The following is a 13262-nucleotide window of genomic DNA, read 5'->3' as shown; positions in this document are numbered from 1 at the left end:
GTTTAAATGGCTGCAGTAGCCCACTGAGAATGACTAGACTACATATCAATTTTTAAACAAAATGCACAAGACAATTTTAAGAATCTTTGGGATCTCAAACTAAAAATTCATCCCAAGTAGTCCCAAGTTTCAGATGAATTTGTATTCTTCATATAGTAACAACATGTGCTTGATGGCAGGGCTGTATTCCATAGACTATGATTTCAGTTGTTGCTCTCCTCATCAGTATTGAGCTATCTAGCGATATTGGGGTGGTGGTTAGAATGTGAGGACTACGTGAAAGCGGTAAGACATGACTTGGCATGTGCTATGCTGGGACTTGCTGAACTCTGGGGGCTTTGTGGTTCACAAGTCCACAGGGTGAATGATTTCAACAACCAGAAGGCCACTATATACCAGCTCAGTATTCTCCCTGGAGTGTCTTATTCTATTTATAAAACTGCTGCTAAGAAAATACAATTAACTAAAGGAAAAGAAACTATTCTTTTAAGCCGTTAAGAATATAGGCAAAGTTTTATTTCAAGAATGGGACATAATAAATAAATCAAAATGGCCAATAACATCATTATTTACTAGTTATAATGTAATACACTAATTGTAATGTAAATTATAATGTAAACTATAAAATGTATTTAAACATGAAGTTTTAACTGTAACAGTAAATAGGTAATTATTAAAATAATAATCCAACCAAAGTTTTGAAACAAAAACCTAAATCAGGAGAAGCTACTTGCCTTTGATTAGTTTCTATTAAGAAGAAGGTTAAAGAAAAAGTTTATGTGGTGAACAGCAAATGTCTGATGAGAATAATAACTTCAGATCTTAGATTATTATTTCCTCTTACTGATGTTCTGACACTGAAAAATGTTCACCTGTAATCCTTTCAGTAAAGATTTCTGGTCTTGAATATGTGATTGTAAGCATACTCATGGATGTACATATCACAGCACAAATGTGCACATACACACGTTGCATTTCTTTTGAACCAGTACAATAGCTAAAGCTTTTGTCATTTGACATTGCTTATTTGGTAATAAGGATAGGTTGTATTGTAGCTCCTGAAAGAGTTATAAAAATATTCACATATTTTACAAATTGGCTTGTTCATTGTTGCATTTTAAAGTTATTGAAATAGTGCTCAGCTTAAAAGTTGCGCATTCATTCAGCATATTCCAAAGCATTCATTTGTCAGAGTAACTCAAAGACAGTGGCCATATGTACTTTTGTATAGAAATTATATAACTGGGCTTAAGTAAATCTGAATTTTTAAATCCAAACTTTTCACAATTTATATAGCACATGTATAGTGAATTAATGTATTACTCCTCAACATTTTTGTACTGAATAATCATGTGTGGTTTTTAAACTGTTAATAGTAGAATATTAAGTAGTCTCTTATTGACTTTATTGTTGTGCATTGGGGGTGGGCAGGGAAGTGGCAAAGTGTCCATTCTTTTAGACACGGATACGGTATAGAAGGAAGCTATTAGCAGGTCACATCTCTCAAAATAACTGTTGGGAGGGAGGAATCTTCTATCAAGTCAAACGGAAATGCGTAGCTTAGACTACTGGAGTTAAGGTTCCTGGCCTTGCACTCCTAGTGGAAGATTGCATGGAAGGGCCCGAAGGTGTTGAGTAGTACTCTGTTTTAAAGTAGAGTTATCTCATGAAATGAATATAAATTACTCTGTTACATTCCTTCTCTAACTATTTGTTAACAAATTTTAAGGAGATAGCTAGTAATCAGTAGGGACATAGGGTATCTTGGCTGGGAGATAAACTTTAACAAGAGGAAGGAACATTTATACCAAATGTACTGATGTATACCTATGAGAGCTATAGATCCTTCCCCAACATATTATAGGAAATATAAGTGCTTGGCAAATTCAAATGTATATTTTGTCTACAGATGGACCTGTTTGGGCTGTTCAACTGGATCTTGTGCAACATTAGGAGTGTAAGCGTATGTATACATTTGTGTGTACACATGTCTGGATGTACACTGTAGGTTGCCAACTCTTGTTATACACATTGTTAGTCTTATGTTTAGTTAGGCACCATAATTACAAAGTAATACAAGTCATTTGTCTTACTGCAGTTAAATAAAGAAAAAAATATCTGCTAGAAACTAAATGAATGAGTTTCTCATGAAGCTAAATGAATGAGTTTGATATCTGGAAATGTTTCAGAGTGGAAGAATATTAGAAACTTCTCTGATCTGCTTTCTCCGTCTCTAGTACAGTGGCTTCCGCATGTGTGCACAGCAGCTCTGGTCTTAGTGTCTAGCTATTAGTATTTGGTAGATCCATAGATGGGGGAGAAATAAGAAGTCAAGCCAGCAGGTTCAACTTCTTATTTCTCAGTAGCTTCCTATAATGATTCCACCTCTAATGAGGTGAGTTACTACTGCATGAAAAAGGAGAAAAAAGGGTTTTGGCCATCTTAGCTAATAAATCACATTGACTGCCTGGCTGATCAGATCAATTGTGCATAAATCAGTGCTTTACAGAGTCCTTTTTTTTTTTTTTTTTTTTTTTTTTTTTAGAGGAGTCTCGCTGTGTCGCCCAGGCTGGAGTGCAGTGGCGCAATCTTGGCTCATGGCAAGCTCCACCTCCCGGGTTCAGGCCATTCTCCCGCCTCAGCCTCCCGTGTAGCTGGTACTAAAGGCGCCTGCCACCGCACCCGGCTAATTTTTTGTATTTTTAGTATTTTTAGTAGAGACAGGGTTTCACCATGTTAGCCAGGATGGTCTCGATCTCCTGACTTCCTGATCCTTCCGCCTCGGCCTCCCAAAGTGCTGGGATTACAGGCGTGAGCCACTGCGCCCGGCCTAAAGAGTCTTAAAATAAGATTCTACCAAGACCAATCGATCCACAGGCTTGTGTAACGGCAGGTCTCTTGCCCATAGCAAACTATACAGGAGTTCACAGTATTGAGATTGTTATATGCTGTCAAATGTTGAAATGAATGTTTCAGATCTCACGGTGTGTAAAATAGTTGTGACTGTCAATTGAAATATTTTCATCTCCCCAGTTCACACTTGTTACTTAAGGTAGCAAGAAAATTTAATTATCAATACATATACAAAAACTCAGTTTTTAAAGCATTAACAACAAGTATAATTTTTAGGAAATGTTTCCCACAAAAATATCATTATGTTATTTCAAAAGAAATTTCATTAATATCCAAGGGAAGTATTTTATTATCACAATACCTCTAGATTTTAGAGTAACTAATGTATAGACACCATAGAGTCATAAGAAGAGTCAGGAAACTTGATTTTAGGTTCCAAGTATGTGAATTGCCTGGGTGAGAGATGTTGGATTAGTCAAGCTGAAACTCCAGATTCTCAAATATAAAGTGGGCATAATGCTGATAAGTTTTCTCCTGATTTCAAAAGGTTGTGAAGGTAGGAATGCGATTAGTTATCTGAAAGTACTGCAGAAATTTTAAGGTGTGTTTCAAGAGTTGTCATCTGGGCCAGGTGAGGTACCTCACACCTGTAATCTCAGCATTTTGGGATTATAGACCAGTTGTAATCCCAGCATTTTGGGATTACAGACCATCCTTGGCAACATAGTGAGACCCCCCGACATCTGTACAAAAGAATTTTTTTTTAAATTAGCCAGGCTACTTGGGAGGCTGAGACAGGAGGATTGCTTGAGCCTGGGAGGTCGAGGCTCTGCAGTGAGCTGTGATAATGCCACCGCACTCCAGTCTGGGTGACAGAGTGAGATTGTGTTTACAAAAAAAAAAAAAAAAAGTTGTTATCTGTTTAGAATTCTCAACTGAATTTTTAAAACTCTCTTACCAGAAGAGCTTACAAAGCATGAAGAAAAATCTATTTTTGTTCTTGCTATCACAATTTGCTTTTCTTTCTAAGGAAATACCAATTAAACTGTAATAATTTAAAAGAAGTTGTGAACTCTAAAAAATTACAAGGTCCTTATATACATATAACATTAAAATTTTATTAATTTTAATTTTCAAAGAAAATTTGAATGATAGATTAACATGGTTAAATTTTTGAGAAGCAAGATAAGACAGACATAGTCATAGCATATGTAAAAGAAATATCATTTTGGGGGAGATAATGGCTTCAATATCTATAGTAACTGTCATGCAATTCTCTGTGAAAACAGGAGAGTCTATAGAAGATTATAGTGGGTTTTGTCGAATCTTTGATTTCTTTTTAAGTAGGCTAGAGCATTCTAGGATGGCGAAGTCTCCAGAATTTTCTTAAACTAAATACAAAATTTAGAATTATTCTGTAACAAGTGTCTCCGAACACAGTGATTTTGAGACATGTGACCAAGCATCTCGAGATCCCCTAAATGATTATTTTCTGTAGTCTCCCATTTTGAAAATAAATTTGAGATAGGCATTCAACCATTTAACAAAAACTTGGTGCCTGTCCAATATTTTGTGAACTCATCAGTATAATATAATATTACCTATATCAGAATATTATTGTTCTTCCTTTGTCAGTTATTTATTGCAGTGTCTTATGTTAATACACATTGTTTCTCCCTTATTATGTTGTGAAATGTAGTAGGTTGTTAAAATCAGATCTAATTGATTTTCTCCAGGGCATTTGGCTACAGAAGCATCTCATGTCTAAAATTCACCACAGGAAGAGAAATTCAGGTGGATTTCTTTTGTTGCATTTTCACTTATGTATTAAAAAATGTGAGCTATTTTTTGATCACTGTTAAAATTTTAAAATGCTGTTATATACTTGCTGGTAGAAGATGATATCACGATTTTTCAAAGTCATAAATAGACTTTATAACTTGAATGAATTCAGTTTCTCGTAACTAAGAGTTACTTCCTTGGGATTATTGTGGTGTATAATTTTGTATCTATTTGTGCTAAAACCCTCAGATACTTTCTAGCACATAGTAGACACTCATTATAAATGCAATAGACTCATAAGAATTTTGTTTGCATATTATCGAATTACTTGCAAATGTTCTTATGAAATTCATAATTTGGGGCATTTTGATTATGACCAAGAAATTAAAATAGGAATGCAAATACATATATTTTAGATTTTTATATAGAAATAAAAACAAACAAATGAAAATATACATAACACTAGTTCTTAGGTATATTATAAGCTATCTAATTCCTGGATGCTTCCCATATGCTTATGGTAGTTTAAGCATAAACATATAGACTTCATATATGTATATACTCATATGATTTTATAGTGTTGAGGTTTTATCTTTACCTTTATTATTATTAATTAAGGTTTGTCTATCAGATTAGTTATGAAAGGTCACCAAATGCATAATTTTTGAAGTATCTAAACATTTAAATTGAGTGGTCAGACCAAAACTAAGAGTATATGTATTTGCAGTTTGATAATTACATGCTACTATTTTTAGTGTTTAGTATTTGATAGGGATCATATTAAGTGTTTAGGTATGTGGTCACCTTCTCTTCCAGTGACAGCTATCAGAAATAGGTTCTAACTATTACTTTTAAAGATGAGGGCACTAAAGATCAGAGCAGTTAGTTTACTTGCTTAAGGTTTCACTGCTAGTACCTGACAAGTAGAAGTAATAGAACCCAATAAATCTCATTCTGAAACTTTTATTTCCTATTATATTGTCCTATTCAAATAGTACTTAACCAAAGGCTATTATCAATCAATCAATCAATCAATCAATCAATCATCTACCTACCTACCTATGGAAGAGTCTGGCCCTGTCACTCGGCTGAGTGCAGTGGTGCGATCTCGGCTCACTGCCACATCCACCTCCTGGCTTCAAGTGATTCTCGGGCCTCAGCCTCCTGAGTAGCTGGGATTATAGGTGCGCATCACCACCACGGGCTTATTTTTCTAATTTTAGTAGAGACGGGATTTCACCATGTTGGGCAGGCTGCTCTCTGGACTCCTGACCTCAAGTGATCCACCCGCCTCAGCTTCCCAAAGTGCTGGGATTACAGGCGTGAAGCACCACACCCGGCCGATTTGACAAATAGACTTTGATTTATTTACTTTTCGTTAGTCTAAATCTTTGAGGGGTAGAGCATCACATGGATTCTGTGTCCAATGGCCTTAGCAGGAAGATTGCTTTGGAATTTAGCATGAACCATGCCACTGTTTCCGTGTGCCTGAGTGAATCTTCCTCAGATGACTCTGGTTTGGTTTGGTTTGCTGCCAGGAGTCACTGTGCTGTTCTTTGCTTTGTGTACTTAAGCACATCTCTTGCCCCAATACAATTCAGTTTCTTCTTGGGCATAAACACCTGCAATTTTGAGAAGAATGAGCTCCCTTTGGATCTGGAGACCCACTCCGCTTATAGCCAGCAAAAACATGGCCTTCGACCACGGCCTTCCAGACATACTTTCTTTTGGAAGTCCTGTTCCCAGTAGGCCCCGTAGGCTCCAAGATGGCGGGAAAAGACTGAAAAATGTTAACGAGTTCATTATCATCATAGGGACGCTTATCACACAACAAACAGTACAGATAAGGTCATAATTTGCTTATAAGATAAAATTTAAAATTGTAGTGTTAATTTATTAATCTTATTTATATCTTTAGATCAGTAGTCCTCAGTGGGGAGAAGGTAATACATAAGGATACTGGATTATTGTCTATTATAATTCCAGTCCTTTCTTGACAAATTCGAGTTCACGCTCCATACTTATTTCACAATTCCATCTCGATAATACTGTCAGAGTAAGCTATTTTGATTATGGTTTGTATATAATTCCCTATTCATTTAAATAGGTTGTTTTCAATAGCTTAAAAACCATTTAACCAGACATATAATTGGGGTTTAAACATTGTTTTATGGTAAATAAAGACTACTGTAGGCAGTTTGTAATAAAGTTTCTTTCCAGTTTTTAGACTGATATGTAACTACGGCAAGTTTGGGAGTAGGGACTTTTTCTTCACATGCTGTCATCTAGAATCAGCTTCATCATCCCATGTCAATGGCCCACTTGTATAAGTTCTTCCATCCAGTTAGTTTGCCATTTTTTGATGTCTTTAGGTTATTATTATTTATTTTCACAGCCAAAAAGTATTATAGTTTGGTACTTGGCATCCTCATATTGCATATGAATAACTTGTTTATCATATTGGCACATTTTCATGATGTGCACATTCCTTGGTGGGGTAATTCTTAATCTTGCCCATCTATGTTTATTCACTTTATTTATAGTAACGTTTTTAGAAAATTGACATATAACAATTGCACATATTTATGGGGTACATAATGATGTTTTGATACATGTGATCAGGGTAATTACCATATCCATCATCTCAAACATTTATTTCTTGATGTTGGGAACATTAATCTTCCTTCTAGTTATTTGAAACTATATCACATATTATTAACTATACGTACCCTATAGTGCTATGGAACACTAGAACTGACTCCTCTTATTTAATTGTAATTTTGTGTCCTTTGACAAATCTCTTCCTCTTCCCTCCTTTCTCCTGCCCTTCCCAGCCTTTAGTATCCACTGTTCTACTTTTTACTTCTGTGACATCAACTTTTTGAAGCTTCCACATGAATGAGAACATGTAGTGTTTACCTTTCTCTTTCTGTCTTACTACATTTAACATAATATACTCCAGTTCTATCCATGCTGCCTTGAATGAGAGGATTTCATTCTTTTTTATGGTTGAATATTGTTCCCCATTTTCTTTAATCAAGTGTGGGTAGTAACAGTTTTTCACCAGGTTAGTCATTATATGGGGAAAGTGATGGAAGTCTTGTTAAGGTAAGGCGTTAACGGTGGTATAGCTAAATTTTGTGAGTATTTCTGTTAATGTTTAGTGTCTCATCAATGTCATGTCAAAGTCTTGAATCACAAAAGATCATGTATAAATGATATATTGCATAAATTAAAAACAAAAAAGTATTATTTCTTACTCATTTAGGAGAAGAGGTACAGTATTTCTATATAATATTTAGCAATGACTCCCCTCTTTTTAATGGTGGTTTGTTGAATTACATCAACTGTATGTTGAAAAGGTGGGCTGCATCCTGATGTTTCTAATTTTTTTTGCTTCTACCCATGATTGAACCTATTGGTGGATAACTAAATGCATGGATTCATTGCCAACTCCTGCCTTGCTTGCCTGTCTAGGATTACCTGTACTATCTATGCATAACCTTATGTCATTTCAAACTAACAGTATTTTGTGAAACTAACTAAATTCATGGAAACCTCAGTAGTTGAGCCTTAAAACCATAATTTTAAGCATACCAGAATCACTCAGTTCTAAATTCTATTAATGGATGCTCTTGGAAGTCTCAAATCTTTACTTTTTCTTTCGCCACTTTTAGTGCTAAGATTCAGGCGAGGGGCCCTTCTGTGGGAAAATAAGGATATGCTGAAGGAAGTAGTGCCATTTTCATTTCCTCTAGGGACTTCTGTCTTAATGGGCTGGCTTTGTCCTTTTTCTCCTATGCAGTTTGATTCTTTGCATTTATGACTTCCCTAGGGCAATAATTTGCAATGCTTTGCAAATAGTATGCTCATTTAAATATTGATAAGGAATAAATGTTCCTAGTTTAAGCAATAGGCAAAGCTGCCTGTAACCGTCACCATAAACATATCCTCCTAAATGACCCTGATACAATGCATGGTTTGTGCACTTTCCTTTGGTTCAATGTACATCAAAGAGTGTTGCACGTGGAGCTTGGTATATAATACATTTGAAGTGAACTTTCAGCCTGCCTTGCATGTGTTTAATAAACAAGAAAAGCTTCTTGAAGAATTGTAAACTTCAGTCTAGTATGGAAAATTTGGAACATAGAGTACTATCATTTTTCAAAATCCAATAGAATCCTAGAAGCATCAGTACTATGCTTTAAATAACATTCATGATTGGGCACAGTGGCACACACCTGTAATCCCAGCATTTTGGGAGGTTGAGGTGGGCAGATTGTTTGAGCCCTGGAGTTCAAGACCAGTCTAAGCAACACAGTGAAGCCCTGTCTCTATAAAATACAAAAATAAAAATAAAAATAAAAATAAAAATAAAAATAAAAATAAAAATAAAATAGCCAGGCACCTGTGGTCCCAGCTACTAGAGAGGCTGAGGGGAGAGGATTTGTTGATCCCAGAGGTTGAGGTTGTGGTGAGCTGTGCCACTGCACTCCAACCTGGGTGACAGGGTAAGACCCTGTCTCAAATGAATAATAAATAAATAAGTAACATGCAGTACATTTAAAAATAACTTAAAGAGTGTAATTCGATTGTTTGTGACTCAAAGGATAAATGCTTGAGTGGATGGATACCCCATTCTCCATGAAATCTTGTGATTTCATGGCATCCACATGTTTTAGGTTTCAGAAAATATATAGCTGCCAGCAACATGAAGGTTACCCTATTTAGGTTTCTTCTAAAACATACAATAAAATATGGGATACCCCATTCTCCAAAAAATATGCTTTTTTCACATTGCATGCCTGTATCAAAACATCTAATGTATATACCTACTATATACCCATAAAAATTAAAAAAAAATAATAAAAACTAAAAATAACATTCAGGTAATGCAAAAAAGAACCCATACACATTTTTCATAGTGCAGTGGTTTCAATATATAAATGATAGAAGTGTGTCTTTTCCATAAATGATAAAATGTTATTGAAAATGAAGATTCTCTTTAAACAAATCATGCTTCATCTGAGCATTTACCTTGTTAGCCAGTGCTCTAACAAGACACCCAATTGACGAGTCAGAAGAATAGATATCTTTTGATTGTAAAATCATTTTCAGCCTATCGTTAACCTCACTGAGTAAATTGTAAGGGGCAATATTTTAGTATTTTAAAATTTAACTGTGAGTAATAGGTGAGTATTTAAATAGGTTCTTCTTCTTTTTTTTTTTTTTCCTTCTAACCTCCAATAGCAATTCCCCATAATCCTTTACCATTGTATTTCCAACTCTCCTTGGAATTCATGCCATTCTTTTCTCTACTTGTCACATTACTCTGCTATCAGAGTCCTTTATAAAAATTTTTTTAACTTTTTTTTTTTTCAGACTGGGTCATGCTCTGTCACCCAGGCTGAAGTGCAGTGGTCTGATCACAGCTCATTGCAGCCTCAATTTCTGGGGCTTGGGTGATCCTCCCACCTCAGTCTCCTGAGTAGCTGGGACTACAGATGCACACCACCATGCCTCGCTAATTTTTAAATTTTTAATGGAAACGGGGTTTTTGCTATTTTGTCCAGGCTGGTCTTGAACTTCTGGGCTCAGGCAATCCACCCACCTTGGCCTCCAAGTGCTGGGATTACAGGTGTGAGCCACCATGCCCGACCATAAAATTCACACTGTGAAGTGTTTTCTCCAATTCTGCTATCAATATTATTTTTTGTTCACTTACCTTGTGCCAAGCACTAATTGGAGTGCATTTCTTATCTCACTTAATCCTTATAGCAGTCTTATCTCCATTTTATAGAGGAAGATACTGAATTACAGAGAAGTTAAATAAATTGCCCAAGGAAACTGGTACTAAATGAGTTATCTCAGGCTTTCTGATTCCAAATTCTACATTCTTTATTACACTACACTTGTAGCCTAAAATGAGTTGTGTAACCCATTTGAACTTCAGTTTTCTCATTTATCAGTCAGGGAACCTAATGCCTAACCAGCAAGATGAAAATTTGGGGAAAGGAGGTTGAACTATGAAAATTATGAATTATGAGATGTTTGTAAACTATGTAGAAGTTAGTAGGAATTCAATAAATGTTTTTGTCATTTTCATTTTTCCAGTTTTCCAGGTCATACTTAGGAACTAAGGGTCAACAATTAGGACTTACAATAGAAAACTCATAATGATCAACTTACTGGCAGCAGCTCTTCAGTGACCTTAGAAAGTACAGATTGTTGGGGTTTTTTTTTCCCCATTTCTAGGCAGTTCGGTCCTCCTTGGTAGTAATATTTGTTTGTCTCCACTGTCACAAACAGCTGTGCTTGTTTAAGTGAGACAACCACCATCAAGAAAAGACTCAAGGCTGGCAGCTGTAACTAAATTTAATTTTCACCTACATTTCACAGTTTATTTATGGTGAGAAGTGCTTCTATTCAAGCATCCTTTCAGTGAACCAAGAAAAATGGGCATATCCAGGCTCTGTAAAAGAACTGAAACTTTGGGATTTTGTTAGAGGTCAAATTAAATAAGGAGTTTATTCCTTATTAGAAAATAGGTAGTATCCATTAATCAACCTCTTGCCACCTCCTCCCTACCTGCTCCCCCTTCCCTGTGTGCAATTATTATGTCAATTAAAAATAACAATAAAAGCAAAAAAAGAAAAAAGACATCATTATTTTTTAAAGTTCTCTTTTGAATTGCCTCACAGCACATATACATATTAAATTTTTATATTAATGCTGTTAGAAACCCTGGGAAGAAAATATTGCAGCAGATGAAAGGCAGGTTTAGAAGACAGCAAATAAAGTGGTTTAATATTTATAAACTTTTTAGTGTTGAAATCTTGTGATTTCATGGCATCCACATATTTTAGGTTTCAGAAAATATATAGCTGCCAGGAAAATGAATATCCTCTTCATGAAGGTTACCCTATTTAGGCTTCTTCTAAAACATCCAGTAAAATACCTCCTTGGGCTGGTGAAACAACTGTATCATCATAATCTAGATAGAGGCTAAGAAGTTTTTTGGGTTTCCCATCTCAACTTTGCACATGTTCTTTAATGTTTGTAAGGCAGAAAGAAAAGTGATAAACTCTTCATCCAAGCCCATAAATCACATCCATCTTGGAAATCTAAGTTTAAAGACATGAATATAAAAAAATTGAAATCAAATTTATCTGCTCAGATATTGATGTGGTGATTAGAGGTTCTTTTTACGTACTTTACTGCCTTGCTCTATTTTTATTTTATCACTTCTCTTATTCATTTTGCAATTTTCATTTTTCTTTATCCTAACTTTGTAGCAATGGCAAAAGATACATCTACATTAATGAATTTAAAGCTTCTGAAATGAAAGCAAAATAAGCAGACGTAGATATGTAAAGGCCTAGAATGAGAATGTGAAAAAATAAAGTTATTTTTCATGGATTGTAAATTAGTCTGGCTGGAGATTAGGATATATCTGTTGATCAGGGTTGTGAGATTGCTCTTGAAATATAGGCACCGGCCAGCTCAGGAAGGGCCCTCTGTGATATAATTAAGGAATTTGAACTTTATATTGTAGATAACAATAAATCACTAGGAGATTTTTTTTTCCATTGCAAGATTTTTAATTAGGGAAATAATATGATTGAATTTGTGTTTTGGATAGGTAACATAAATTGAAGGCATTTTAAACCAGAGATTTTAATCATAATCTAGTTTTAAATAACTAAGGCTTTAGACCCACCATGGTGTCTCATGCCTGTAATCCTAGCACTTTGGGAGGCTGAGGTGGGCGGATCACTTGAGGCCAGGAGTTTGAGACCAGCCTGGCCAACACAGTGAAACCCCATCTCTACTAAAAATAGAAAAAATTAACTGGGTGTGGTGGTGCGCACCTGTAATTCTAGCTACTCAGGCAACCAAGGCATGAGAATTGCTTGAACTCAGGAGGTGGAGGTTGTACTGAGCCAAGATGGTGCTATTGCACTCCAGTCCGGGTGACAGACTGAGACTTTGTCTCAAAAAAAATAAAACAAACAGATAAATAAATAAATAAGGCTTTAGTGAGGATATAGGGAGGAAAACATAAAGAAAAAGTAAACTAAAATGGAAAGACTGAAAGAGACGTGTGGGGGAAAGAAAAGTAAGTTGACATTAATTCTCTAATTTTTGCTGAACAGTGTTGTAAGTCCAAGATCATGAGGAGGAGAAGGTTTAGTGAACATGAGTAATCTATTTTGAAGACTTTGAGTTAGATGCTTGTGAATTATTCAGGGGATGTTAGAAACATATATTTGGAACTCAAGGGAAAAGTTGGGGTAGAAGTCCTAGGTGTTAACTCTTTTTTTTTTTTTTTTTTTTTTTTTTTTGAGATGGGGTCTTGCTGTGTCTCCCAGGCTGGAGTGCATTGGTGCGATCTTGGCTCACTGCAAGCTCCGCCTCCCGGGTTCACGCCATTCTCCTGCCTCAGCCTCCCGAGTAGCTGGGACTACAGGCGCCTGCCGCCACTCCCGGCTTACGTTTTGTATTTTTGGTAGAGACGGGGTTTCACTGTGTTCGCCAGGATGGTCTCGATCTCCTGACGTCGTGATCCGCCGACCTAGGCCTCCCAAAGTGCTGGGATTACAGGCGTGAGTCACTGCAACCGGCCT

The 13262-nt window shown here is 35.9% G+C and overlaps 1 protein-coding gene and 1 pseudogene across 2 annotated transcripts in view; one reads left to right on the top strand and one right to left on the bottom strand.

Annotated features, from left to right (window-relative positions):
* DACH1 (dachshund family transcription factor 1) overlaps nucleotides 1-13262 on the top strand; it is a 438934-nt gene that overhangs the window by 18167 nt on the left and 407505 nt on the right. The window lies entirely within an intron of this gene.
* Nucleotides 6015-11640, bottom strand: LOC140711459 (large ribosomal subunit protein eL33 pseudogene; annotated as a pseudogene).

This window comes from Chlorocebus sabaeus, chromosome 3 (genome assembly GCF_047675955.1).
Source record: "Chlorocebus sabaeus isolate Y175 chromosome 3, mChlSab1.0.hap1, whole genome shotgun sequence".
In the NCBI taxonomy this organism is placed as follows: Eukaryota; Metazoa; Chordata; class Mammalia; order Primates; family Cercopithecidae; genus Chlorocebus; species Chlorocebus sabaeus.
Note: the sequence above shows the minus strand (reverse complement) of the source record. Positions and strands in the feature narration are given on the sequence as shown.